This window comes from Melospiza georgiana, chromosome 19 (genome assembly GCF_028018845.1).
Source record: "Melospiza georgiana isolate bMelGeo1 chromosome 19, bMelGeo1.pri, whole genome shotgun sequence".
NCBI lineage: Eukaryota > Metazoa > Chordata > Aves > Passeriformes > Passerellidae > Melospiza > Melospiza georgiana.
Window position 1 is genome coordinate 1,817,522 of NC_080448.1, and position 26,264 is coordinate 1,843,785.

Here is a 26,264-nt window from a genome sequence, read left to right on the forward strand (position 1 = left end):
TCCAGCCTGCCCTGAATTCCCCTGCCTGGGCACTCCCTGCTCCTGCTATGACACCCCTACTCCGCAGCCCCTCGTGTGCAGCTCCTGCTCAATATCTCCACACTTTTCCCTCTCTCTTCTGGTGTGCACATCCAGGACCCAAACATTATTTCCAGGAGGTTCCAAAGGGCTGCAGGTTTTTTCAAGAAGGAGGGTCCAGGTCAGGTTGTTGAGCAGATTGCTGTGGTATTTGCAGTAGTTCTGGGGCTTTTTCAGTTCCTTGGGGAGAGGGACAAAATGATCAATTGCTGCCTTTCTGGACTGGTTCCCACACAGCTGCCTTTGCATGGGGTGTTTCCGGCCAGCCCTGCTCTGAAAACCACCAAAGGCCCTCACAGAGCCACTGCTTGGGCTCCCTTTGTGGTTTGTCCTTCTTGCAGGGCTGAGCAAACCACAGGCAGGCCTTTTTCAACCCACACAGAATTCTCACCTCTGCAGCAGCTCTAAATCTGCCAGAATCAAAGCCAAGGGGGCAGGGTGGACCCTCAGGTGCTGGCTGCCACCTGGGGCTGGGCAGAGCAGGGCTGGGCAATGGCCATCCCTGTGCAGTGGGGCTGGGACATGGCTGGGCCCCACCCTTGCATTGACAGGGGTCCCCAGGATGTGCCACCCCTGGGACAGGCACCCGGCCAGGATTGTGCAGGGACATTTCTGGAACCGCCACCCCCTGGGACAGGACCCCCAAATGCCAGGATGTGTCACCCCCTGGACTGGTTTCCCCCAGGTGAACTCCAGAACAGGGACCTTAGAGGACAAAACCCCTCTGGATGTGCCCCCAGATGACAGAACTCCCTCCCCCCTTTCCCATCTGACTCTCAGCACAAACGGCCTCTTCCTTCCTGTCCAGGAAAAAGAAAGTGAAAATGTTGAGGCAGCACTGCCCAACACCTCCATCCCCCAAAGCCTCCCCACCCTTCCCTGCACCCCCTGCTCCCCATTTTCCCCCTCTGCTGGGTCCCTCAACCCATTCCCTGCTTAGGTGCACCCCAGGATTGCTGAGCCAGGAACCGGGGTTGAGGAGATATGGCAAAAAGAAAGGAGAATAAGGAAAAAAGAGAAATAAAGAGAGGAAAATGTCAGGGGCAGGGGAGGACACAGAGGCAGAGCTACCTAGGACCCCCATGCAATGCCTGGCCAGGAAATGAGCACCCCAGGGGAGCAGTGCTGGACCCTGGGTCATGCCCAAAATCTGAGGCACCCAGGGAAAGGAGCTGTGATCCCTGTGCCCACCCAGAAATTGCCCATTCCCAGCACCCCCATTCCTCTGGGACCTCAACCTTGGGCCCCAATTTCCTTCTGTCTTCCCTTCCTTGGGACCCTTATCCCTGGACTGCAATTGCCATGATCTCCAACCCCAAGGAACCCCATCCTGGTAATTCCAGACCCTGGGACACTCCTTCCTTTGGGGACATTGATTCACCAGGACTCTCATTCACACAGGGTCCCCCTATCCCCTGGCATCCCCATGCCATGGCCCCCATCCCATGATCACAAATCCCTGGAGGCCAAGTTGTTCATGGACCCTCATTCTCAAGTCTGAGTTCACCCAATCCTTGGGACCCCCATTCCCATTGGACTCCCTCCCTGGGCATCCCATTCCCTCAGACACCCATCCCTGGCTCCCTACACCACCTCAAAATTGTGGCAACACCATGTCTCCACCATGTCGATCATCACCCCCATGTCCCACAAGATCCCCACCCTGCCCCCACCAAGGGCCATCTACACATGGGACAAGAGGTGACCTCGCTTCCTTCCCCTTCATCCGAAGAGCCGCCAGCCAGGGGAGCGGTGGCCACAGCAGCGAGTGACAGCCAGTGCACATGGCTGGGGACACCGGGATGGCCGGGAAGGTGGCGCTGCTCCTGTGGGGTGAGTGCCCTGGGCACAGGCCTGACACCTTGGGGATGGGGAGGGGGCACAGGGGAGCTGTGGGGTCTCCTGAGGTCCCCAATGCCAGCAGAGCCAGAGCAGGGCATGGAGCCCTGTGTGACCAGAGTTGTGGGGTGGCTGTGGGGACAGGAGCTGGAGAATTGGGCTGTGGAGACAGGAAAAGGGGGATAGACATCTGGGGACAAGGATGTGGCAGAAGGAACCTTGGGGCTGGGGTAGCTGTGGGAACAGGAGAACAGGGATGCAGGGACAGGGAATAGGGCCAGGTACCATGCAGATGGGCCATGGGGACAGGTGCCATTGGAACAGGATCATGGGCAGAGGACCATGGGGACTTGGCCATGGGGACAGATGCTGTAGGGCTGGTGGAGGCGGTCAGTGCAAACATGGGATGTCCACAGTGTCCCCATGACCTTTACCCAGCCCTGTCCCTTCTCCCTTCCAGCCCAGTCCCTCGGCATCACTGGTGAGTCCTCAGGGGATGCCATGTCCCCACCCCGCTGTCCCCAGCCCCACACTGGCCCTGGCAGGCTGGTGTCCCCTGTCACCCACAGGTGCCCAGACCACCCAGCTCCTGGTGGAGCCCCCCTGGAGGCCGGCAGTGCTGTGGGACCGGGTGACACTGACCTGCCAGGGCTTGGGGATCACTGGTGCCACCACCTGGTACAAGGACGGGCAGCGCTGGAGGCAGGAGGGAGGCGACCACTTCACTGTCACCGAGAGAGTCACCTACATGTGTGACAGACCTGGCAGTAGGTGCAGCCTGCCCGTGAACGTCTCAGACGTTGAGGGCGGTTTGTGTCCCCAGCTTGGCACCTGCGGGAGCCCCGAGGATGCTGGATGGGCTCTACTCCATGGGTCACCCTCTGGTGTGACCAGACATCCCACAGAATCCCACTGTGGGGGGACCCTTGTGTTGAAATTGAGAAAACCTGGTGTGCTGGCGTTGACCCAATGTGGGGTCTCGGTGACATCAGGACCCTCCAGACCCCTGTGATGTGACGGCACCCCTCTGCCCCACAGACTGGCTGGTGCTGCAGGTGCCAGCACGGGCACTGCTGGAGGGGGAAACGCTGACACTGCGCTGCCGGTACAGGCAGGAGATGTCGGTCACTTCGGTGGTGTTCTACTGAGAGGAAACAGAACTGAGAGGGCTCCACAATGGGACCGAGCTGTCCCTGTCCCCTCTGCAGCTGAACCACAGAGGCGACTACCACTGCAAGGCCTGGGTGAACTACGGGGTATCAGACAGATGGGAGGTGTCCGTGACGGTGACAGTGCATGGTGAGCACCTCACAGCCGCCACCCCGACAGCCCCATAGCGCCTCGCCAGGGACTCGGGGTCACCATTCCCACAGTCCCCCATCTCCTGCCATAAGCTCGTCTGGGTGCCAGTGCTGGAGGGTCTCCCCAAACCCACCCAAGGGTCCCCCCTGACTCTCAGCTGCCTCAGCACCCCCAGCCCCCTGCAGCCCCGAGCCCTCCTCCTGCACGTGTTCTGCCGGGATGGGCAGGTGGTGGGGGGCCCGCAGGGGTCCCTGCAGCTGTTGGTGCCCGCCGTGGGGGTCTCCCCCTCAGGGAATTACAGCTGCCAGGTGTGCTCCGAGTGGGGGGCCATGTGGAAGAGCAGCACTCAACTCTGCGTCAGGGTGCGCAGTGAGTGCGGGGATGGGCACGGGGAGCCCCCACAGCCTCCTCGGGTGCGCTGCCTGGGTACCTCCATGTCACCTAGACACCTTTCTTGGGTTCCCCAGCCTCTGTCCTTTGTCCCGTCACCCCTCCATGGTGTGACTCCATCTATGACATACCCCCTCACACCCATCCCCTTCATCCCTATCCTCATACTGGCTGCCAGCACCTCCCTCCAGCCTCAGCCCCGTCTGCGTCTCCCCAGTGCCTGTGGCCAATGCCACCATCACCCTCAGTCCCCTGTCACACCAGCTGTACCCAGGTGACTCCATGACCCTGTGCTGCTCAGTGCAGGTGGGCTCAGCCCCTGTCACCTTCACGTGGCTGCACAATGGGCAGGAGGTGGCCCAGGGTCCCCTCCTGCAACTCAGGGCCTTTGATGAAGGATACTCAAGCACATACCAGTGTGTGTGACCACCAACCAGCTGGATGGGCACCAGGCACTCAGCCCAGAGCTGGCACTGAATGTGACACCATGTAGACACAGGGATACAGCTGAGGTTACACAGGGTCACCAGGGAGTGCAGGACCCCTGGGGTGATGGGTGACCCTGATGTGTCCCCCTCTGGTTCTTGCAGTGGCAGCAGGGGTCGGTGGGGCCTTTTTGTTCCTGCTCCTGCTTGTGGGTGTCATTGTGACCTGGCACCGGTGGCACTGTGTGTGTGGGTGACAATGGGGGGACGGGCGTCCCAGGGAGCTGTGGAGGCCCCTAGAGTTGGGGGTCAATAGGGCAGCACCCACAGCCCCAGAAGTGTGACCTTGGCTGAGGGCCCTGTAGGGTTTGGGGAGTGCTGGAGAGTCCTGCATGGATGTTGGGGGTTCTTTCAGGGGCCCTGAGGGTTTCTGGGGGAGTCTGTGCCTGATGGGTTTTGGGTTCTGGATGCTGAGTTGGTCGGGGGCATTGGGGTGGTTCATGAATTCTGGGGATCTTCAGAGATGCTTGGGGGTTCCTGAGGGAAATTGAGGGTCCTGTAGGGGTCAGGAATCCTGAAAGTCATCAGGGCCCTGGGGACCCCACAGTCACCCCTCCCCTCTTTTGTTTGCAGCTGCCAGGAAGCAGCAGGAAAGGTGAGTGGGGGTGTCCAGCCATTACTCCCCCCCCCCACATCTCTCCATCTCCTCCCACCCATCCCCCTTATCCCCACGGGCCCTCCCCAAGCCCCTGGCCCCTCCACTGGAGGGGGAGGTGCTGTACACCCACGTTGTGAGCAGCAAAAAGGTGCAGTGTGAGTACAGTGGATGGGGGGGACAGTGACCCATCACCCACTGGTGTCATCCCCCACCTTGGTCTCCACAACCACTGTCTCTTGCAGGGCTCCCCAGCAGCACTGTCCATCAGGCACCTCCGGTGACCTACGCGGAGCTGCGGGGACCCCAGGGGCGACCATGGGAATCCAGTGACATCAATGAGATTTTGCCATGACACTGGGGGGAACTGGAGGGCACTGAGGGTGCCCACCAATGGGGACCCACTTGTGTGTGTGCTGCCTCTAAAACTGCCCCTCGCCCTCCCCATGGAGTCATAAAGATCCCAAAGAGCTGAGAGAAGAACAATTTCCTGAAACAGCAACCAGAGGGAATAAACCCAACAGCAACAGCAACAAGGTTGAGAGTCCAGAGTCACAAAGGAATGGTTTCCAGGGAAAGCCCTTAAAACAGAGGCAAATCCCAGATGATTCCCCCAGCATGTTTCCTCCACCAGAGGAACCTGGCATGGCCCTTGACCTTCCTTTCACTGATGGCCAAAGCTGCCATCAGGAGGCTCTGGATTTCCTTGTCCCCTGTCCCAAACCCCTCCTCTGCCATGTTCCCCACACCAGGATGTCACTAAGGCTCTGTGGGGGTTCCGGAGACTCCCCCTTTTCCAGGGAAGTCAGGATCCGGCCATGGCACAGGATGGGGTGTCAGAGACAGGAATTTTTGATGTCTGTAGACATTTTGGAGCAGCTATGTTTGGCAGGGGTGGGTCAGGCTCTGTTTTTGGTGAGACAGGGCCCTGTCTGTCAATTAGTCTGTCAGCCATGGCACATAGGGACAGTGTGACGCTTTGACAAAGCCAGCTCCTGAGTGGCCAGGTGACCAGAAATGCCACCTGGAGAGAGGGCCCTTGGTGGCCCAACTGACTTAAAAGGCAGAGCATGAGGTGGCCAAGTCCCTGACCCTGTCTTCTCTTGAGGTGTCTGCCTCCTCCACATTGGAACCCAGGAGTTGGGCACTCATTTAAAAGAGAATTATCTGCCTAGAAATGTGGGAATATTCCTGCAATGGAAAGAATACCCACTTCTACAACATTTTTTAATTTCAAAAATGATGTGGCTTCCAGGCCAAAGTGTAGGAAAAGGAATACATCTCTTTCCTAGGAAATTTATAGACCAGAACAGAACAAACAACACAAACCCAGAACTTTCCCTCCTGCTCAGTGCTGTTGGTTTTTGTGGGAGTTCTAACTGCGGCCAGCAGGGGGTGCTGCAGGAAGCAATCCCGGCCAGCAGGGGGCGCTGCAGGGAGCACTCCCAGCCAGCAGGGGGCGCCCCGGTCCAGCTCCATCCCCTCAGGGGCCATGGCGGCCTCGGACGGGAGGAAGGAGGGGAAATCGCTCCTTTTGCAAACTCACGGGCACCAATCGGTCCCAGCACCACCACTGGCAGCGGGCAGAAGCCACCAAGGCAGCAGGTTGGATCCCAGCGTCCACTGGCAGCATAGCAGTGTTCCGTGGCCTGGTAAATGCCCTGCTCAATGCCCACGACTGCTCTCCATGATCCCGAATGGAAGGAAGGCAGCACCTGACCCCAGCATGTCTCGGGTTCACACCAGTCACTCTGGTGACTTTACACCACAATTCCTGCAAACCCTCAGCCTTTCAGTCAAGTGAGGAGGGCAGGGGTGGAGCAGCTTTGGGGATGCCTGGAATCCAGACAGAGTCACTCCTCACAGCCCTACTACGGCCACGGGGCAGAGCCACTGCTTGATATTCCCACACTTTTTCCTCTTCGCTTGCAGCCACAGCCCAAACCCAAACATTCCTTCCATGAGGTACCAGGTGGCTGCAGATTTTGCTCAAGAAGGAGTGTCCAGGGCAGGTTGTTGAGCAGACTGTTTTTGTCTTTGCAGCAGTTCTGGGGCTCTCTCAGTCCCTTACCAAGAGGAGCAAATGATCAACTGGTGGACCGATTCCCTCATAGCTGCCCTTGCAGAGGGAGTTTACAGCCAGCCCTGCTCTGAAAACCATCTAAGGCCCTCACAGAGCCATTGCTTGGGCTGCCTTTGGGTTTTGTGCTTCTTGCAGGGCTGAGCAAACCATAGCCAGGCCTTTTTCCCCCACAGAATTCTCAGCTCTGCAGCAGCTCTAAAGCTGCCACAGTCAAAGCCAAGTGGGTGAGGGGGACACTCAGGTGCTGGCTGCTACCTGGGGCTGGCCAGAGCAGGGCTGGGCAATGGCCATCCCTGTGCAGTGGGGCTGGGCCATGGCTGGGTGTCATGGTTTGACCCGGAAACAGGATTTCTGGGATGCTGTAGATAGGGCCAATGAGTGCTCAGATTTGAATATTGCCATCTGGCCCAACCACTGGGCATTGGATCCACCTCTGGGAACACAGGGTAAAAGCAGGGCTCTCCCCCTGGCAGAAAAGCAGGGCTCTCCCCCTGGCAGGCTCTCTTTGGATTTCCGGCAGGAAGGAGTTGGGTCTCTCCCCCGGCCCAGTTGCTGGCTCGGCGGGGGGAGGAGAAAAGCCATGCGACCCGGCCCGGGAGAGGTAGGCCTGGCCCCCCGCCAAGGGTGGAAGGAAGAAGTAAAGAAATGCCGGGAAGCAATGGGCAGCCTGTTTCCCTCCCCCTTGGAGACAGACAGAGAGAGAGTGCAGCCTGCGTTTGTGGCCGTTACCTTGAAATTTAGTAAACATGTGCTGGCAGCAGGCAGCCCGGCTGAGGAGATGGGGGGGTGTGCAGCCAGGAGTCCAGCCGCTTGGAGGAGTTTTTAACCCTTCTGGGACAATGAAAACTTCACAGAACATCAACCCTTCCTAGATGAGTGATGAAGGTTCTGGACCAGAGAGAGCGAGAGTGAGAGATGTTGGAAAAACGGAGAAGATGGAGTGGCATTTTATGCTGGACTCTTTTGTGTAGCCATGGACAGAGCCATGTTTCCGTGTGATACAGAGACTGAGTCCAGGGGGAGAAATGTCCCAGAGCCAAAGAAGATTCAGTGTGGGTACCCCTTGGCCCCAGGGGGTATATAAAATATGGGGGGGACAGATGTCCCAAAGGTGGAAGACTGTGCTTTTCTGGAACTGGACAAAGCATCCTTAAAAAGACAACCCTGGAAGCAGCCCTGATTCTTGTTCGGTGGTAAGAGCACCGGAACAAGGACGGAAAAGGCCACCACGACACATGGAAGGACTCCCTCTCCTCTTGAGGAACTGAAAGGTGAGCATTCTAAAGGGGTGGTGCTGGACCCAGAATTGGTGATTTTGGAAGACGTATTGTATTGGGAATTTAGGTGAGAGGAGGAGGAGAGTGTTTTTGTGAGGTTTTCATTTTCCTTGTGTTTTCTTTTGTGTGTAGTTTAGTAATTGTTTTTGTAGTTTAGTTAATAAACTTTTTTTTCAAGTGGGAGCCTGCTTTGTTTATTCCTGGTCAAAATCTCACAGCAGACACCAGAGAAAGTGTATTTTCATGGGGGGGCATTTGGCCTTGTGCCAGTGTCAAACCTTGACACTGGGCCCCACCCTTGGATGGCCACTGGCTTCAAGAAGGGGGAATTTGAGAGCTCCTTCCTGCCCAGGGCTCCTTCCTGCCCAGGGCTCCATTCCTCAGCTTCTGTTGCCAACTCAGATCCATCAGGGGACTAGCAAGAATGGAGAAGTTTGGATGCTCCTGGAGCTGCCATCCCCCAGGACAGGAGCCCCTTGTCCAGCATGTGTCCCCCCTGGGGCAGGATCCCCACAGGACAGGAGCCCCCTGGATATGCCCCCCCAAGACAGAACCCACCCCCTGTGTTCAAAGGTGTCAAACGGCCTCTTCTTTCTGCTACAGGAGACAGAAACTGAAAGTGTTGGGGGAGGCACAGCCAGACACCCCCATCCCCCACAGCCTCCCCAGCCCTCCCTGCAGACCCCTCACCCCTGCTTCCCCCACCCTGGGCTTCCCCCAGCCTGTTCTCTCCTCAGGTTCCCCCAAAGACCATCAAGGCACAAACTGGGGGCTTGTGAAATTGAGGGGTAAAATGATGGAAATGGAAAAAAAGAGAGGAAAAAGATCCTGGCGGCTGGGGGGGGCACAGACCCAGAGAACCAGGTAATCTGTCTGGGGTTATCCCCAGGCCACTGGCACCTTGTGAGGGCTGTACTGGCTCTAGGTCACCCCAAAATCTGAAGCACCCAGGGAAGGAGCTGAGATCCACAGGCTCACAAAGTCACTGCTCATCCCTGGAACCCCCATTCCCCTGGGAACCCAACCACGGCACCCTCATTCCCTATGTCCCACCCTCTCTGCATCCTCCATCCCAGTACTCACATTTCCCAGGATCACCATGGCCCAGCACTCCATTCCCAAGGAACCCTCTCCCGTTCATTCCAGCCATGCAATGCTCCTTCCCACAAGACCTTGATTCTCCCAGGACCTACCATTGCCCCATCCCATGACCCCAAATCCCTGTACCCCATGTTCCCTGGGGACTCCCATTCCTGAGTCCCCCCAGCTCTGGGGAAACCCATTCCCATGGCACCCCCATCCCTGGTGATTCTACCCCCTCAGGACCCCCATCCCTGCTTCCCCAAACCCATCGAGCCCCCCACTCCTGGGAACCCCATGTCCCACTTTGTCCCACCTAGCCCATCCCCAACTTGTGGCCAGCCTGGCCCCACCAAGGGTCATCTACACATGGGGATGGATGTGACCTCGCTTCCTTCCCCTTCATCCGAAGAGCTGCCAGCCAGGGGAGCAGTGGCCACAACAGCAAGTGACAGCCAGTGCACATGGCTGGGGACACCAAAATGGCCAAGAAGGTGGCGCTGCTCCTGTGGGGTGAGTGCCCTGGGAACGGGCCTGACACTCCGGGGATGGGGAGGTGAAGGGCACAGGGGAGCTGTGGGGTCCCCTGAGGTCCCCAATGCCAGCAGTGCCAGTCCATGTTACCCACAGTGAACCTGGGTGGGACTGGTGATGTAGGGTGGCTTTGGGGACAGGAACAGGGGGCAGGAATTTGGGGATGGGGATGTGGGGACAGGAATGTGGGACTGGCACCTTTGGGCTCAGGTAGCTCTGGGCATATGGACAAAGGAACTGGGATGCAGGGACAGAAGGGGACAAGTACCATGAGGATGTAGCCATGGGGATGGGATCATGGGGATGGGATCATGGTGGGGGTGACCTGGGCCGGCATGAGCTGTGTCTGTGATGTCCTCATGCCCAGAGTGTCCACAGTGTCCCCATGTTCTGTCTCAGCCCAGGGTGGCCTCTGTGTCCCTGTTCCCAAGGCGGCCATGCCACAGGGATGTGGTGCATGGGTGCCTGTGACACAGACATGTCTCCCTGCCTCTCCAAAACATTTGGGGACCGCCCTCATGCCTTTTCTCACAAGAACTGCTGTCCCCACGAAGACAGTTTGGAGACAGTCACAACACCTTGTATCCCAGGTGCTGCTGTCCCCACAGTGCCACCCTCACCCAGTCCTGTCCCTTCTCCCTTCCAGCCCAGACCCTCGGCCTCGCTGGTGAGTCCTCGGGGGATGCCATGGCCCCACCCCGCTGTCCCAGCCCCACGCTGGCCCTGGCAGGCTGGTGTTCCCTGTCACCCACAGGTGCCCAGACCACCCAGCTCCTGGTGGAGCCCCCTGGATGCGGGCGGTGCTGTGGGACCGGGTGACACTGACCTGTCAGGGCTCGGGGACCACCGGTGGCACCACCTGGTACAAGGAGGGGAAGAAATGGGGGTAGCAGGGACACAATCACTTCAAGGTCACTATGAGAGGCAATTGCACGTGTGACAGACTGGCAGTGGGCTCAGCCCCCCTGTGAGAGTCTTAGATGGTGAGGGGAATTTGGTTGTCCCCAACCTGGCGCCTGCGGGGACCCCAAGGGATCTGGGTGGGCTCAGCTCCATGGGTCACCTCCTGGTGTGACCAGAGCATGTCCCCTGCTCTGGGGACATCCCAGAGCATCTGATAGTGGAGGGATCCATGTGTTTGAATATGGGATCCCTCGTGCCCTAGGTGTGACCCACTGGGGGGATCCCAGGAAAATGGGACCCCCTGCTGTGACAGGATGCCCCCCCCTCCCCCCCACCCCATGTTCCTCAGCCCAGCTGTTGTCACAGGTACTGGCATGGGCGCTGCTGGGGGGGGACATGGTGATACTGTGCTGCTGGGACCAGCAGGACAAGTCAGTCACTGGGGTGCGATTCTACCATGGAGACAAGGAGGTGGGGGGGTCCCTCTATGGGACTGAGCTGTCCCTGTCCCCTCTGCAGCTGCACCAAAGTGGCCGCTACCGCTGCTGCTGCAAGGGTTGGGTGATACCTTGGCAGTCATCAGCAGCAGCAGTGACAGCGCATGGTGAACATCCCCCCGGCTGGAACTCCAATCTCCTGACAGACCCAAAGACTCTTCCCAGCAGCCTCAGAGTCACAGTCCTCACTTCCCCTCTCCTTTCCAGAAGTCTTCCCTTTGCCAGTGCTGGAGGGTTCCCCTGAGCCCACTGAGGGGTGCCCCCTGACTCTCAGCTGCCTCAGCAACCCCAGCCCCATGTGGTCCCGAGCCCCCCTCCTGCACGTGTTCTACCGGGACGGGCAGGTTGTGGGGGCCCACAGGGGTCCCTGCAGCTGCTGGTGCCCGCCGTGGGGGTCTCCCCCTCGGGGAATTACAGCTGCAAGGTGCACTCTGAGGAGGAGCTGTGCGGAAGAGCAGTGCCCGGCTCCGTGTCACAGTGTGCAATGAGGGCAGGGATGGGCTCAGGGAGCCCCCACAGCCTCCTCAGGTACCCAGCCCTCCCTGGAGACCCCTAGCCCTCCCTGATGCCTGCCCTATGGCCCTCAGTCTTTCCTGGATTCATGCCTGGCTTTCCTCCACCTTTCTTGGGTCCCTTCCCGGCTCCCCCAGCTCAACATGGGAACCCCCATCCTTCCCTGACGCTTTTTCCATGTCCTATCACTGCTGCCCCAGGTTCCTCCCCAGGTCCCCCATTCCTGGCTTGTGTCCCCCCATCCCTCACCACATCCCCTCACCCCTCCCTAGAAACCCCCACCCCTCTCTGAGGTCTGTGCACGCTCCCCAGGTCGCACCTCCCCTGACAGGGTCCTTGGGTACCCTTCCTAGTGTTGCCCCCCTCCCTCTCTAGGTGTCCCCTCCCTGAACCCTCCATCCCCCCATGGGGTTCCGTTCAAAGCTCCCGCCATCTCTGCGCCCCTTCTCCCTCACTGGGCTCCCCCTGCCCATCCCTGACACCTCTGGGTCCCTCCCTGTCACCTGCTGTCCTCCACCTGTAGGCGTCCCACCCTCGGGGGTGTCCCTGTCAGCACAGCCCCCGGGGGAACAGGTGGCACTCAGGGGCCGCCTGGTGCTGAGCTGCACAGTGGCCATAGGGACAGGTCCCCTGTCCTTCTCCTGGCACCGGGAGGGCTCGGGGGCATTGCTGGGCACTGGCCCCCGCCTGGAGCTGTTCCACGTTGGGGACAAAGACAGTGGCCAGTACCAGTGCGGGAACAGCAATGGGGACAGTGCGGCGGAGAGTGTCCCCCTGAATGTCACCGTCCTGGGTGAGCGGGACCCTCGGGCTGGGGGTGACCACACTCACGGCATCACTCATCCCACCTTGCCCTGTGCCAGCCCCATTTCTGTCCCCACAGTGCCCGTGGACAATGCCACCATCACTCCCGGTCCCCTGTCACACCAGGTGCGTGCAGGTGACAACGTGACCCTGAGCTGCTCAGTGCAGGTGGGCTCAGCCCCTGTCACCTTCACCTGGCTGCACAACGGGCAGGAGGTGGCCCAGGGTCCCCTCCTGGAGCTCAGGGCCATTGATGTGGGACATTCGGGCATCTACCAGTGCATGGCCACCAACCAGCTGGGACAGGACGGACACCGTGTGTTTTCTGGGCAGTCAGTCCTGAGCTGGTCCTAGAGGCGACCCTTGGCTCACCCTGGGTCACAGGTGGGGTCAGACAGGGTCACCAGAGTGTTCAGGACCTCTGGGATTCAAGGTGACCCCAATGTGTCCCCTCTGTCCCCAGCAGTGGCTGTGAATGTCGGGAGGACCCTCCTGTTCCTGCTCCTGCTCCTGCTCCTGGCTGTCATCGGGGGCTGTCACTGGTGGCACCGCCAGGATGGGAGACAATGGGGGGGATGAGGGTCCTGGAGTGAGAGGGATCCCCCAGAGTGGGGGCAGAGATCGGCAGCACTCAGGGCCCCTGAGCTGGGGGAAACTGAGCCTGCAGTGACCTCAGTTTGAGGTCCTGGGGATTTGGGGGAATTTGGGAATTTGCTGGGTCTTGATTGGGCTCCAGGGCCATCCCTGGATTTTGAGGAACATTAGGGTGGCACAGGGAGCTCCTGGAGGGTTTGAAGTGTTCTTGGAAGGCTGTGCAGGCATATTGGAGGATCTTTATTGGGGGAGTTTGGGGGGTGCCCCTCCTCGCTTGGGTTTCTGAGGGTTCAGAGGGTCTGGGATGTTGGGAATGTTTGGAGCCCTGCGGTGGTGCAGAAGTTCTGGGGAGTTCAGAGATGCTTGGAGAATACTGGGGGAATCAGGGGTCCGGTGGGAATCGGGGCTGCAGTGGGGATTTGGGGTTCCCATGGGTGGTTGGAGCTGCCAAGGTCCCAGGAAGGTTCAGGGGTCCCGGGGTCCCCACAGTCACCCCCTCCCCTTTCCCTTGTAGCCTCCAGGAAGCCCCAGGATGGGTGAGTGGGGGGCTCAGGCCGGGACTGCCCTTTCCCCCTCCTCAGACACCCCCCAGACGCCCCCTTAGCCCCACAGGATTCCCCGGAGTAAGGGGCAGTGCTGGACCTCAAGTCATGGGAATCGAATGAGTGAGGGGTGTGTAGGAGGGGGCCAAAGGGACACGTCACCCATGGGGGGCACCCCCCCACCCAGGTCCCCAAAACTGGTGTCTCTCACAGGGTCCCCCTACGCCACATCCCCCCAGGTGACCAACACAGAGCTGTCGGGACCCCAAGGGTTACAGCAGGACCCCAGTGACATCTACAAGAATGTGCTGTGACACTGGGGGCTCTGGAGGTCCCTGACTAAGGGCAGCCCCTGTGTGTCATCCTGCCCCCAGCTCCTGTGCGTCCCCACTGCGCCCGGGGATTGGCAATTAGTGGGGGACTCAAATGGCCTGCCCAGAGCTCCCGTTCCAGTGCTCCCAGTGCTCCCTTGTCCCTCTTATTGGACTCAAAATGCAGCTTTTTGATTAAACTGGGAGAAATGGTTTTTGTTTGTTCAGCTCTGCCTGGTCAGCTAGGGAAGGAGGAGGGTTCTGGTCAGGTTGTTGAGCAGATTGGTGTGGGATTTGCAGGATTTTTGAGGCTCCCTCAGTTCCTTGGGGACAGGGATAGAATGATCAATTGCTGCATTTCCAAACTGGTTCCCTCACAGCTGCCCTGCAGAGGGGAAGGAGCTGCCGCTCCCTCTCGGTGACACCGACCAAGGGCTCAGGGATGTTCTGCGGTGCCGCCCCATTACCTCTGGTCCTGCCCCCGCAGCTGCCAAGCCCCTCAGGCCGAGGTGGAGCCCAGCAGCAGCAGCAGTTCCCTGAGGGCCATGAGAGCCCTGGGTTGCAGCTTGGGGAGGCCGGGGGTCTCCCCAGATGCCACCCTGATGCCTGCCCCATCTCCAGCCCTGCACGCTGCCCCTGGAGCCCAAACCCCACACCTGGTGCTCCCTGAGCAGTGTTTGAGGCCTGGAGCTGCTGCGGAGCCTCAGCCTGGCCTGGCCATTGGGCAGGCTGGGGTGCCGGGAGGAGCCAGGAGGGCAGAGGGGACTGGGAACCCTGGGGAGGAGTCCCAGGCACTGCAGGAACTGAATCCCGGCCTTGGGTCACTGTCGCAGGTCGCGGCTGGCATTGCGCTGTGAGGGCCGGTGTGGGCATTGATAGAGACAGCATCCCGTAGTTTGCATGCATGAAGCCAGTTTATTGATTTGGAAAGCTCCGTTTATATACCTTTTCAGCTATAGCTACAATTAGCAGCAATCACAATGTTTACATTTCTTGGTAATATCTCTTAATCATAGCTTTGCACAGGCTCACAGAGGCACGTACAGTCTTGCATGATTTCTCTCAAACGAAGAATACCAAGCACACCGTTATCTTTTGCTTCCTCCTTCAAGGTTCTGCTTTTTCTTGCCAAGGCTTGCGGCCTACAAGGGCTAAAATGTCCGTGTCAGTTACAAGCTGAGCAGTACTTTCAGTCCTGCTTTCTGGCTGTATTCCCATATCTCCCCCTTTCTTTTCCACCAGTAAAATATTTTTTATCGATTTATCAATTAGTCTTTGAACACATTGCAAAACACATGGCAAACAAATTACCATAAGCAACATTACGGCTAAAACATAAATTCCTATTTTAACTAAATTTTTAAGCCAGCCAGTAAGCCCTCATCCCTCAAGTATTTGTCCAAGAAAATCCCCATCGCTAATTTGCAATTTAGTTACACTCTGTTGAAGGGCTTGTATGCTAGCGTGGATAGAATGAGAGTGGTCTGACAGATTGATACAGCATAAGCCTTCAAAGCTTCACAGCCAGTAGTCCTGGAAGTCCTACTTCTGTTCTTGTCTTGCTTGAGAGCTGTGTGGCAATTAGGGAATTTTTCTTTTCTCTGGGTCTCATTCTCTTGGAGGCCGTCGACATTTGTCCAGATGAGCAGGTAACTCTTTCGGACCTGTTGGTGGTAAAACACATGCCTACCTTCTCTCTAGGTTAGTAAATGAGTTAGACCTTCTCACTGTACACTCAACTGAAGATCTCTATATAGAAATTTTTAGAAATTGCCTCTGCACATGCAAATCTTCAAAGCAGTATCACTCTGCAAAAGATCAAATTTGATTTTATTTGCTTTCAAAATTTTTTGTGTAAATATTAGTGTAAACACTCTTGAGGAGCCATACTCTCCCGTCTTTTGGTTTTAACAACATGTGTCTCTTGTTATGAACATGAAGGCAACATAAAAAAACAAAATATGCAGCAAAACAATAAACTTACACTAAGCAGAAGTAAATCAGATAATATGTACAATTAGTAGTACATGAGAGACAGAAGGGTGATTTAAAACAATGCATTATCAATTCCCTAAATACTGTACCACCCCTAGGGTCTGTAGATACTGGCAAGCCTCATTTTAGAGTGAGGGCTTGGAGAACCATTCCTGGATAAGATTTCCAAGTTCACTCTGAAAGGCGTTCCAGCTAATATAGGTCCAAGTTTGGCAAGTCAGAATGACCTGAGTAAAGTTTTGGTGCAGAAAACCCCTGGGGATGGTGGGCACCCATGGGAGCTGGGGCAGGGGCACTCACATGGGGAGTGTCCTTGGGCTGGAACCCCCAATGCCCCCGTGCCCCAGTGTCACAGCACAGTCTTGCAGATGTCACAGGGTCCCACTGTCATCCACGGGGTCCCGACAGTTCCACATTGGTCACCTGGGGAGCTGTGGCACAGAGGGGGCTCTGTGAGAGACACCAGGGTGACGTGTCCCTGACACCCCCCATACTCACCCCCTGCCCACTCGGTGCCTATGATATGGAGGTCCAGCACCACCCTCTCCTCCAGGAATATCCTGTGGGGATAAGGTGGGGGGTCTGGATGGTGTCTTAAGAGGGGGAAAAGGGAGTCCCAGCTCAAGTCCCCCACTCACCTGTCCTGGGGTTTCCAGGCAGTTGCAAGGAAAAGGGGAGGGGGTGACTGTGGGACCCTGGGACCCCTGAATCTTCCTGGGAACCTCGGCAGCCCCAAACACCCACAGGACCCCCAAATCCCCGCTGCAGCCCTTATTCCCACTGGACCCCTGATTCAGGACTCTCCAAGCACCCCTGAACCCCCCAGAACTTCTGCACTACTGCAGGGCCCCCAACCTCTCTGGTGTCCCTGACCTCTGAGCCCCGAGAACCCCAAGCCTGGTAGAGAGAGGCACCCCTGAAACTCTCCCAGGACCCCAAAAAGATCCTCCAACATCCCTGCATGGCCCTCCAAGATCTCCCCAAACCCTCCAGGAGCTTCCAGTGCCACCCCAAAGTTCCTCAAAGCCAACCCAGGAATGACCCTGGAGTGCAACCAAGACCCTGCAAATTCCCCCCAAATCCCCAGGTCCCCCCATTGTCACCCACCCTGCTGGTGCCACCAGTGACAGCCCCCGATGACAGCCAGGAGCAGGAGCAGGAGGGTCCTGCTGACATTCACAGCCACTTCTGGGGACAGAGGGGACACATTGGGGTCACCACAAAACCCAATGGTCCTGAACACTCTGGCAACCCCGTGTTACTTCACCTATAACCCAGGGTGAGCCAGGGATTGCCAAAAGGGCCAGCTCTGGGCTGCGTGCCTGGAACATGTGGTGCCTGTCCAGCTGGTTGGTGCCCACACGCTGGTAGGTGCCCAAATGACCCACATCAACAGCCCCGTGCTCCAGGATGGGACCCCAGGCCACCTCCTCTCGTCATGCAGCCACGTGAAGGTGAGAGGGGCTGAGCCCACCTGCACTGAGCAGCTCAGGGTCATGTTGTCACCTGTGTGTACCTGGTGTGACAGGGGACTGGGGGTGATGGTGGCATTGGCCACAGGCACTGTGGGGACAGAGGGCTGAGGCCAGAGGGAGGGGCTGGCAGCAGCAGCACTGTGAAGAGCTCTGGGAAGAAGAGAGGAGGTGAGGACTGTGGCTCTGAGTCCACTGGGAAGGGACTTTAGGAATTTTGGTGTTCCAGCCACAGAATGTTATGAGTAGGAAAACTGTCCATTTTTTTTAAAAGGTTGCAGGGTTCACAGATTGGGCTAGTTGCTGCCAGGCTGGAGTTCCAACTGTTTGTTATTGTAATCGCCGGTCATTTCCATTGGCTACCTGTCGTTGATGTTTAAGAATTCCCCCTTTTGTCAAGTGACATCCTGCTGCTTCCTGGAGGATGGCACCCAGACAGTGAAGAGCTGTCACAGACAACTTTTATGAAAAATCCTTTCTTTAGGATTTTTCCTCCTGAGAAGCTGGAGGCCTCAGGAACAAAATGTAAGCAATGATTGTCTGCTGCTGTGGAATGCAACAGGTGGATCTGTGATTGGTCTCATGTGGTTGTTTGTAATTAATGGCCAATTACAGCCCAGCTGGCTTGGACACAGAGCCCCGAGCCAGAAACCTTTGTTATCATTCCTTTCTATTCTTAGTTTAGCTAGCCTTCTTATGAAACCCTTTGTTCTATTCTTTTAGTATAGTTTTAATGTAATATGTATCATAAAATAATAAATCAAGCCTTCTGAAACATGGAGCCAGATCCTCATCTTTTACCTCATCCAAGAACCCCTGTGAACACGGTCAGAAAGAGGAAGGGACATCGAGTCGGCATGCAAATGAAGTCAGATCCAGCATGACATAGGAGAAACCCCCCCAACAAACCTAGACAAAAACCTCTAAAAACAACGAGCCAACACAAAATTGATGAATCAAAGTGATGTCGAGACGTGAGGAACAGAATCTAGTATCTGCTAAGACCCTTTTTACCCCTAACCTAAAAAGATGTTGGCTAGACAGAAGACCTTGAATGTTGAACCAAAAAGCAGGGAATCTCCTGATGCTGTCATGAGGATGGAGCCCCCAGCTCTCCCTGCAGACCAGCGGGCAAAGCTACACTCTTCCTCCTCCTCCGTGGCACTCCTGGGAGCAGCAGCAGCGTGAGTGCACACCCATCGGTTCTCCCCACCCAAGCTGATCACTTTTAATAAAGCCTTTAAAAAGGAGAAAGGTCTCCTGCCTGTGTTTATTTCACTGGGGAATCATCCGGGATAGCCACGCCCAAAGAGGACACCAGGACTCGCCATCTTGGACACCCAGGACAGCTGGCTATCAGGACCAGAGAAGATGGGCTTGGGACCAGTGACGCGGAGGAGCGTTGGATTGGTGAGAAGTATCTTGTGGCGGGAGTAGGGGGCGAGCGAGTGTGTGTGAGTGAGATGGGGGCTGGCAGCTTGGATCCTCGGCACAAGTGTGGACCTCCTAGTACTGTGGTTCCGAACCCCTGCGAGGGGGCCAGCTGCAAATGGGGGGAAGCGAGTAGAATCAGTGTGAGTTGTCTCCTAAGGGGTAAAGAGGGCCCTCCCCTCTGGGCCTGCAGAGGAAATAGTGTATGAGTGGCACACATCTCAAAAGTACTGACAGACGGAAGTCAGGCAGATTGCAAGTCCCAAGAAGGATTCAGGCAAGCTCACAAGTCCTGCAGGCAAATTAAGTCCTGACAAAGGGGTCAGGCACGAATCCCGGCGAAGGAGGTCAGGGTCTCGTGTTTTTAAATCCTGATACATAATGTTTTGGGGAGAAAAGAAGAAACCTCACAACTTTGTAAAAGTTGTAAAGCTCGGTATGTTTATTACAGCGCTGGACACATGCGGAGATTGCTCTCCTCAAAAAAGGACATGCGTACCTCTGAGAACTTCAGGTCTCTTTTTATCTCTCTCAAATACATATGCATACAGTTTCACAATAGATTCATACATATTCATTTTTATGGGTTTCGTGTGACTTTTACCACTAGTTCCTTTTTATCAGAAAGAATTCCAAGGTCAGGTCAACTTGCCCTTACAGCAGTCCCTGTCTCTCTCTGTCATCTTCTGTCTCCCCCCCTTTATCTCTGTCCTTCACTGAAGTAACTTCACTGAGCTTAGGCCTTGCAGTCTGGCTAAATAACTATGGTTTCTAACCAGAACTCAACTCAAAAATGTACATTTCACCTAAATTAAAATGGATTTCTATCCTGGAAAATTTTCACTTTGCCTCAGTAAGTCCTGGCATTTGGGGAAGTTAGGCAAACTAGAGATCAGGCAGTGGTTTTTGTGTAAAGTCCTAAGTGCTCAGGCAAATCTGAAGTGCGGTGGAGGAGGCTGGAACTCCTCAAATACGAATTTTTCTTGAGATTACCTGTCAGTACATTTTTTTTGAGTAAAGACACCTTTGTGATTTTTTTTTTCTGCTGAGACTTGAAAAAATGGGAGGATGTAATAGTAAAAAGAGAGGTGAGAGATTGAAGAATATACCCCCCACAGTCCCTTAGGTGAACTGCTAGAGAGATGGGATTCTGTAGAGGCCATGGAGTGATTAGATAAGGTTAAAGATGATTCACTACTGTGTAGAAGTCTGGCCAGCGTTAGATGTGCAAGGAGGATGGCCATGATGAGGGAAAAAAGACAAGTGGATGTGTCAACAACTGAGTTACTATCTGACAGCTTGAGGAAATACTGATCCTGAGCAACTATTATATGCAGCTTGTTAGTTAAAGAGTGCTATTGTGGATGAAAGTTTGCAAATTTGTAAAGTGCAGAAGAAGAAAGAGGGGAATGAAGGAGGGGATGCTAGTGTTAGAGAGAGTAGTAAAAGGTGGGACCCCCTAGACTATTTGCCTCCTGATGCCCCTCCACCTTTTCATCCTCTTCCTCAGGCACCTCAAATGGCAGATCCGGCTTTTCCCCTGGCTGCCACCCCATTACCGCCCCCTCTAATTCCTTCTACCTCTTTGCCTTCCTTTGTGGTAGACCCGGTATCTCCCCTGGTAGCCATTCCCTCACCACCCCCTTCGGCTCCTCCAGTTCCTTCTGCACTCCCACGAGTGCCTACTCCACCTGCTGCATTCTCCACCCCTTCTCCAGCTCCAATTAACATGCACCCAGGCTCCTCTCCCCCTCCTATTGCTATCCCCTTACCTCCTCCTAGTTGGGACACAAATGCCTCCTTACTTGGTAAACTCTTACCACCAAATACAGCTGTGGATCTACAGAAAGTCCAGGGTAATGCTAATACCTCTCAAATGAGTAGTTTTGTATCTGCAGGTGGGCCATACTGTGGTACCCGATCCAGGACCTCCAGAGCAGAGAGACTTTTTTCCCTCAGAGAAGTTCCTATGGGAGGAGTAGTGGGAGGTATTGGCTTTGTGTATGCTCCTCTAACTGCTTCTGAGGTGAGAGGATTCAAGAAAGAGTTAGGGAATTTAGTTGAGGACCCAGTGGGCATGGCCAATCAAGTGGATCAATTCTTAGGTCCAAATATCTACACTTGGGGGAGAATGAATTCTATTTTAAATATAATATTTTCCTCAGAAGAGATCCGGATGATTAGAGCTGCTAGCATAAGAATTTGGGAGAAAGAGAACCGTCCAGGACCCCAAGTGCCATCAGGTGAACAGAAATTGCCACTAACAGATCCCAATTGGAACCCTAATCAGGAGGAAGGGAGGAAGACCATGATAGAATATAGGTCTTAGATAATTCAGGGATCAGAGTCAGTTCCCAAAGGAACTAATACCAAATTGACATTTGAAGGTACACAAGAAAAGGATTAAACTCCTCCTACTTGGCTTAATTGCCTAAAGCGGAACTTCCAATTGTACTCTAAAATAGACCCAGACACCCCAGAAGGTCAAGTGCTAATAAAGGTCCAATTTGTTACCAAATCTTGGCCCAATATACGGAGAAAACTGGAAAAGATTGAAGATTGGCAAGAGAAGGACATTAATGAGTTATTGAGAGAAGCACTGAAAGAGTATTTAAGGAGGGAAGAAGAAAGAACACAGGCCAAGGCTAGGATCATGGTTGTGGTAGCTAGAGAAAGTGTGGGGGCAAGCAACTCTATCCCACAATCCAAGGTAACAAAAGAGTAGGCGGGTCCACCACCAGGAGGAGGCAAGGATAGGCCAGTACTGTCAGGTACAAGAGGGATGGAGAGACCTCAAGTCCCAATAAGCGAAAGGCACTGCTATTATTATGGAGAAACTGGACACGTTAGGAGGGTTTGTAAAAAGCTCAGTCTCGATGAGGCAATAGCAAGGCAACAAGAAGCCTTAGAGAGGGTTCTTAGAGGTGACAATTAGGGGTGTCAGGGGCTTTACACTTTAGGGGACCCGATGCAACATGTAGAGGAGCCCTTGGTAAACTTTGAGGTGGGACCCCTAAATGAAGAATTTGAATTTTTGGTTGATACAGGAGCAGATAAGTCCTGTCTCAACAAAGTACCAGAAGGTATGGTAATTGGTAGAAAACTTTGTGAGATATTAGGGGCTGACGGGAAACCATTTAGAGTCCCAGTGATTGAAGATGAAAAAATAATTGGAAACTCAAGACAGTGTGAAGCTAATTTTAGTCACCTGTCTAAGCTAGAAAAGAGTGTTAGGAAGAGATTGGCGAGTTCATTTGAGGGTTGGGATTGTCCCAAGAGAAGGGAGGATGGTAGTACAAGTAATGAAGTTATCCCAAGGAGATGTCGCAGAGATAAACCCTGAAGTGTGGGCTGAAGGGGAAAGCAGAGCTTATTGGATATTCAACCGATAACAATAAAAATGCAAGATGGTACATCACCCATATGGGTTAAATAGTATCCGATTTCCCTAGACGGAAAGAAGGAGCTTGCTATAGTTATTGGACAACTGTTGCAAGAAAGAATTTTGGAACCCTGTATGTCACTGCACAATACCCCTATACTGGCAGTTAAGAAAGTTGAAGGGAAATATAGGCTTGTGCAAGATCTGAGGGAAGTCAATAAAAGGACCATTGCCAGACATCCAGTGGTGCCCAACCCGTATAGTCTCCTAAGCAGAATTCCAAGAGAACATACTTGGTTCACTGTTATAGATTTGAAGGATGCTTTCTGGTTGTGTCCTTTGGCAACAGAATGTAGAGATTGGTTTGCCTTTGAATGGGAAGACCCAAGTACAAAAAGGAGACAACAGCTAAGGTGGAACAATTACCACAAGGGTTCACTGAATCCCCCAACTTCTTTGGACAAATCCTGGAGGGTTTGTTAGAACAGTTTGTTCCTGAACAGGAAGTACAGATTCTGCAATATGTTGATGACATGATGGTGTCAGGGAAGAGAAAAGATCAGGTCAGAACAACTAGTATTAAGCTTTTAAATTTTGGGGGGGAAAAAGGACTAAAGTTTTCCCAAGAAAAGCCACAGTTCGTACAATTGGAAGTAACATACCTGGGGCATCGAGTTGTCATGGAAATGACATTGGATCCAGCATGACATGGGAGAAACCCCCCCAACAAACCTAGACAAAAACCTCTAAAAACAATGAGCCAACACAAAATTGATGAATCAAAGTGATGTCGAGACGTGAGGAACAGAATCTAGTATCCGCTAAGACCCTTTTTACCCCTAACCTAAAAAGATGTTGGCTAGACAGAAGACCTTGAATGTTGAACCAAAAAGCAGGGAATCTCCTGATGCTGTCATGAGGATGGAGCCCCCAGCTCTCCCTGCAGACCAGCGGGCAAAGTCCACTCTTCCTCCTCCTCCGTGGCACTCCTGGGAGCAGCAGCAGCGTGAGTGCACACCCATCGGTTCTCCCCACCCAAGCTGATCACTTTTAATAAAGACAATTAAAAAGGGAAAAGGTCTTCTGCCCTATTTATTTCACGGGGGGAGTGGGGGGGAGGGTGCTGAAGCTATTTAGGGCTAGCCCCTCCCTCTCCTGCTCCCCATAATTCCCCCTATGGGGTTTATGTCCTGGGACTTGGGATGATTTGAGTTTGTTGGGTTTTGGGAGAAATCCTGTTCCAGACTTCTCCATTCTTGTTCATCCCCTGCAGGATCTGAGCCAGCAAGAGCAGCTTGGGAAGAGAGCCCCAGGCAGGAAGGAGCTCCCAAACTCCTGCTCCTTGAAGCCAGGGGCCATCCAAGGGTGGGGCCCAGCCATGGCCCAGCCCCACTGCACAGGGATGGCCATTGCCCAGCCCTGCTCTGCCCAGCCCCAGGGGGCAGCCAGCACCTGAGGGTCCCCCTCTGCCCCTTGGCATTGACTGCGGCAGCCTTAGAGCTGCTGCAGAGGTGAGAATTGTGTGGGGGAAAAAGGCCTGCCTGTGGTTTGCTCAGCCCTGCAAGAAGCACAGAACCCAAAGGCAGCCCAAGCAATGGCTCTGTGAGAGCCTTAGACGTTTTTCAGAGCAGGGCTGGCTGGAAGGGGCACCTGCAGGGGCACCTGCGAGGGAACCATTCCAGAAATGCGGCAATTGATCATTTTGTCCCTCTCGCCAAGGGACTGAGAGAGCCCCAGAACTACTGCAAGGACAACAACAATCTGCTCAACAACCTGCTCTGAACCCTCCTTCTTGAACAAAACCTGTAGCCTTCTGGAACCTTATGGAAGGAAGGTTTAAGTTCAGGCTTAGCTGCCAGAAGAGAGGGAAAAGTGTGGGAATACCGAGCTGGGGCTCTGCCCTGCAGCCATGGTGGGGCTGTGAGGAGTGACCCTGTCTGGATCCAGGTGGCCCCAGAGCTGCTCCATCCCTGCCCGCCTCACCTGCACAGGGCACAGGGAATAGACAGGGCTCTGCTCCACACCTGCTGCACCCCTTCCAGGGTACCCCTCCACTTTCCGGAGCTGTGGGGGCCTTACCCTGGCAACGCTCGGTCCCGACACATCGCGACAGTGGCTTTGGACACGCTGTCACAGTCGGTTTGGACACTCCGTGACCGTCCCAGCACTCACAGCACGATGGCAGCTGGGCCCCTTCCTGGTGCTCCGGGACCACCATTGCTGTCCCTCCTTTCCGCAGACCCCACCGCAGGGTCTCTGCTCCCCCCTGTCCCAGGGTCTCCCCTCCGCCGTTTCGCTCCCTCCGTGCTCGGGGCTCCCCAGTGGGGTCCCGGTCCCTCCATCCCGGCCCCTCCCACCCGCTGTCCCCCGGCCCCTCCGGCCGCGCCCCCCGACAGCCCCGGGGCCGGCACCGGCAGAGGCTGCCGAGCTCCTGCAGGATGAGACGTTCCTGGGGCAGCGCCGGCCGAGCGGGGCCCGGCTCCCTCACGCTGTCCTTGCCCGCAGCACTCAGGGTCCCACCTCGGCCCTGTGGAGACACTGTGGGTTAAGGAGACTGAAGAAGCTTCCCTCGAAAGCTGTTATACCCCATTGGCTCTTTCCCTTGTTCCTATGTCCCTGAGCCACTCCGTCCCTATTTCCCCATTGGCCCCCATCTTTGTACTGCCCCGATACCACTGTTCAGCCCCTACCTCTCAAGACACACAAACCTGGACTCTCCCCGTGAGTCCTGCCTTTCCGCTATGAACATCTCACAACGTGGCTGAATTAAACATCTATTGATACTATGCAAAGGCCCGTTTTGCTTCCTTATCCTGCACTTCATTAGCAGCTATTTTGGCTGCCACACTGGGCTGATCCCTCTGTATGTGCCAGCCGCTCCTGGAGTGCTGCCCTTTGTCAGGAATGAGCCCAGGAGCACCTGAATTATCCCAAAGGCCTGGACTGGGACCTCCTGTGGGGCTGTGCCTGAGCCCTGAGGGGTTTGGGAGCCCGATGGGTGTCACTGCTCTGTCCCAAAATCTGGGGGGAGCAGGAATGGCAAGTGGTGCCCCACCATGGCACAGCCTCGTGGGCCTCACCTGAGCACCCTGCATAATTCCTGGCATTCCTGATCCACCTGCATGGCCAGGTACTGTTTGTCTCGGACATTTTCTGAAAAATCCTTTGCTAGGATTTTTTCTCCTGAGAAGCTGAGAAGCCTCAGAGGAAAAGAAAAGCAAGAATTATCTGCTGCTGTGCAATGCAACAGGTGCATCTTTGATTGGTCTCATGTGGTTGTTTTTAATTAATGGCCAATCAAAGTTCAGCTGTCTCGGACTCTGGTCAGTCACCAGATTTTATTATCATTCCTTTCCTCTTCTTTCCTTGCTAGCCTTCTGATGGTCCTTTTTTCTATTCTTTTACTATAGCTTTAGTATATAATTTTCTTTTAATATAATCTATATAATAAAATAATAAATCAGCCTTCTGAAACATGGAGTCAAGATTCTCATCTCTTCCCTTATCCTGAGACCCCTGCAAACACCACCACAGCTGTTCCTGTGGGCCATCTGCTCCAGACGCTGCTGCCTCAGCCGCTGCTCCAGCTCGGCCTTCCTGCTCGGCCAGTGTGAAGCAGCAGCCACATGGCACAGGCACTGAATTGTCCCCAGCACCAGCAAAACCCACCAATAAATCTTCCTTGCAGCTAAAAAAGCTCCTTCTGGGCAGAGCTAGGGGCATCTGATTCCCAAATTGTGTCCAATGCTGCCACAGCATCCCAAAATCCCCAGGAGAGGCAGCAGAGCTGTGTGTTTGTGCACAGTCTGAAGAATGCATATTATACGATTGGGTCTTCACGACTATTAAAGTGAATACTATATGTGTTATGTTGGAAAGTTATGCGGTATTAATCCCTTTTAAGTAGTGTAGTAAATATAATTTTTAGGCTATAGCATAATATTAAAATAGAAACTATGTGATGTAAAATACTTTTTGTAACTAATTCAAGGAATGGAAAAGACAATAAAGAAATTCTTTGCAAAGATAACAGCAACAGGACACCAAGATTTCAAGAAAAGAATTATTGCCTCTATCAGGAAAACTCACACTTCAAGGAACCAAGAAAACTGATTTACAAGATGAGGGGGGGGAAGCTGAAATTAGGCAGAAACACC

At 54.8% G+C, this 26,264-nt stretch overlaps 1 pseudogene; it reads left to right on the plus strand.

Annotated features, from left to right (window-relative positions):
* The first annotated feature begins 1,880 nt into the window (after window positions 1–1,880).
* LOC131091662 (Fc receptor-like protein 4) overlaps window positions 1,881–26,264 on the plus strand; it is a 39,484-nt pseudogene continuing 15,100 nt past the window's right edge.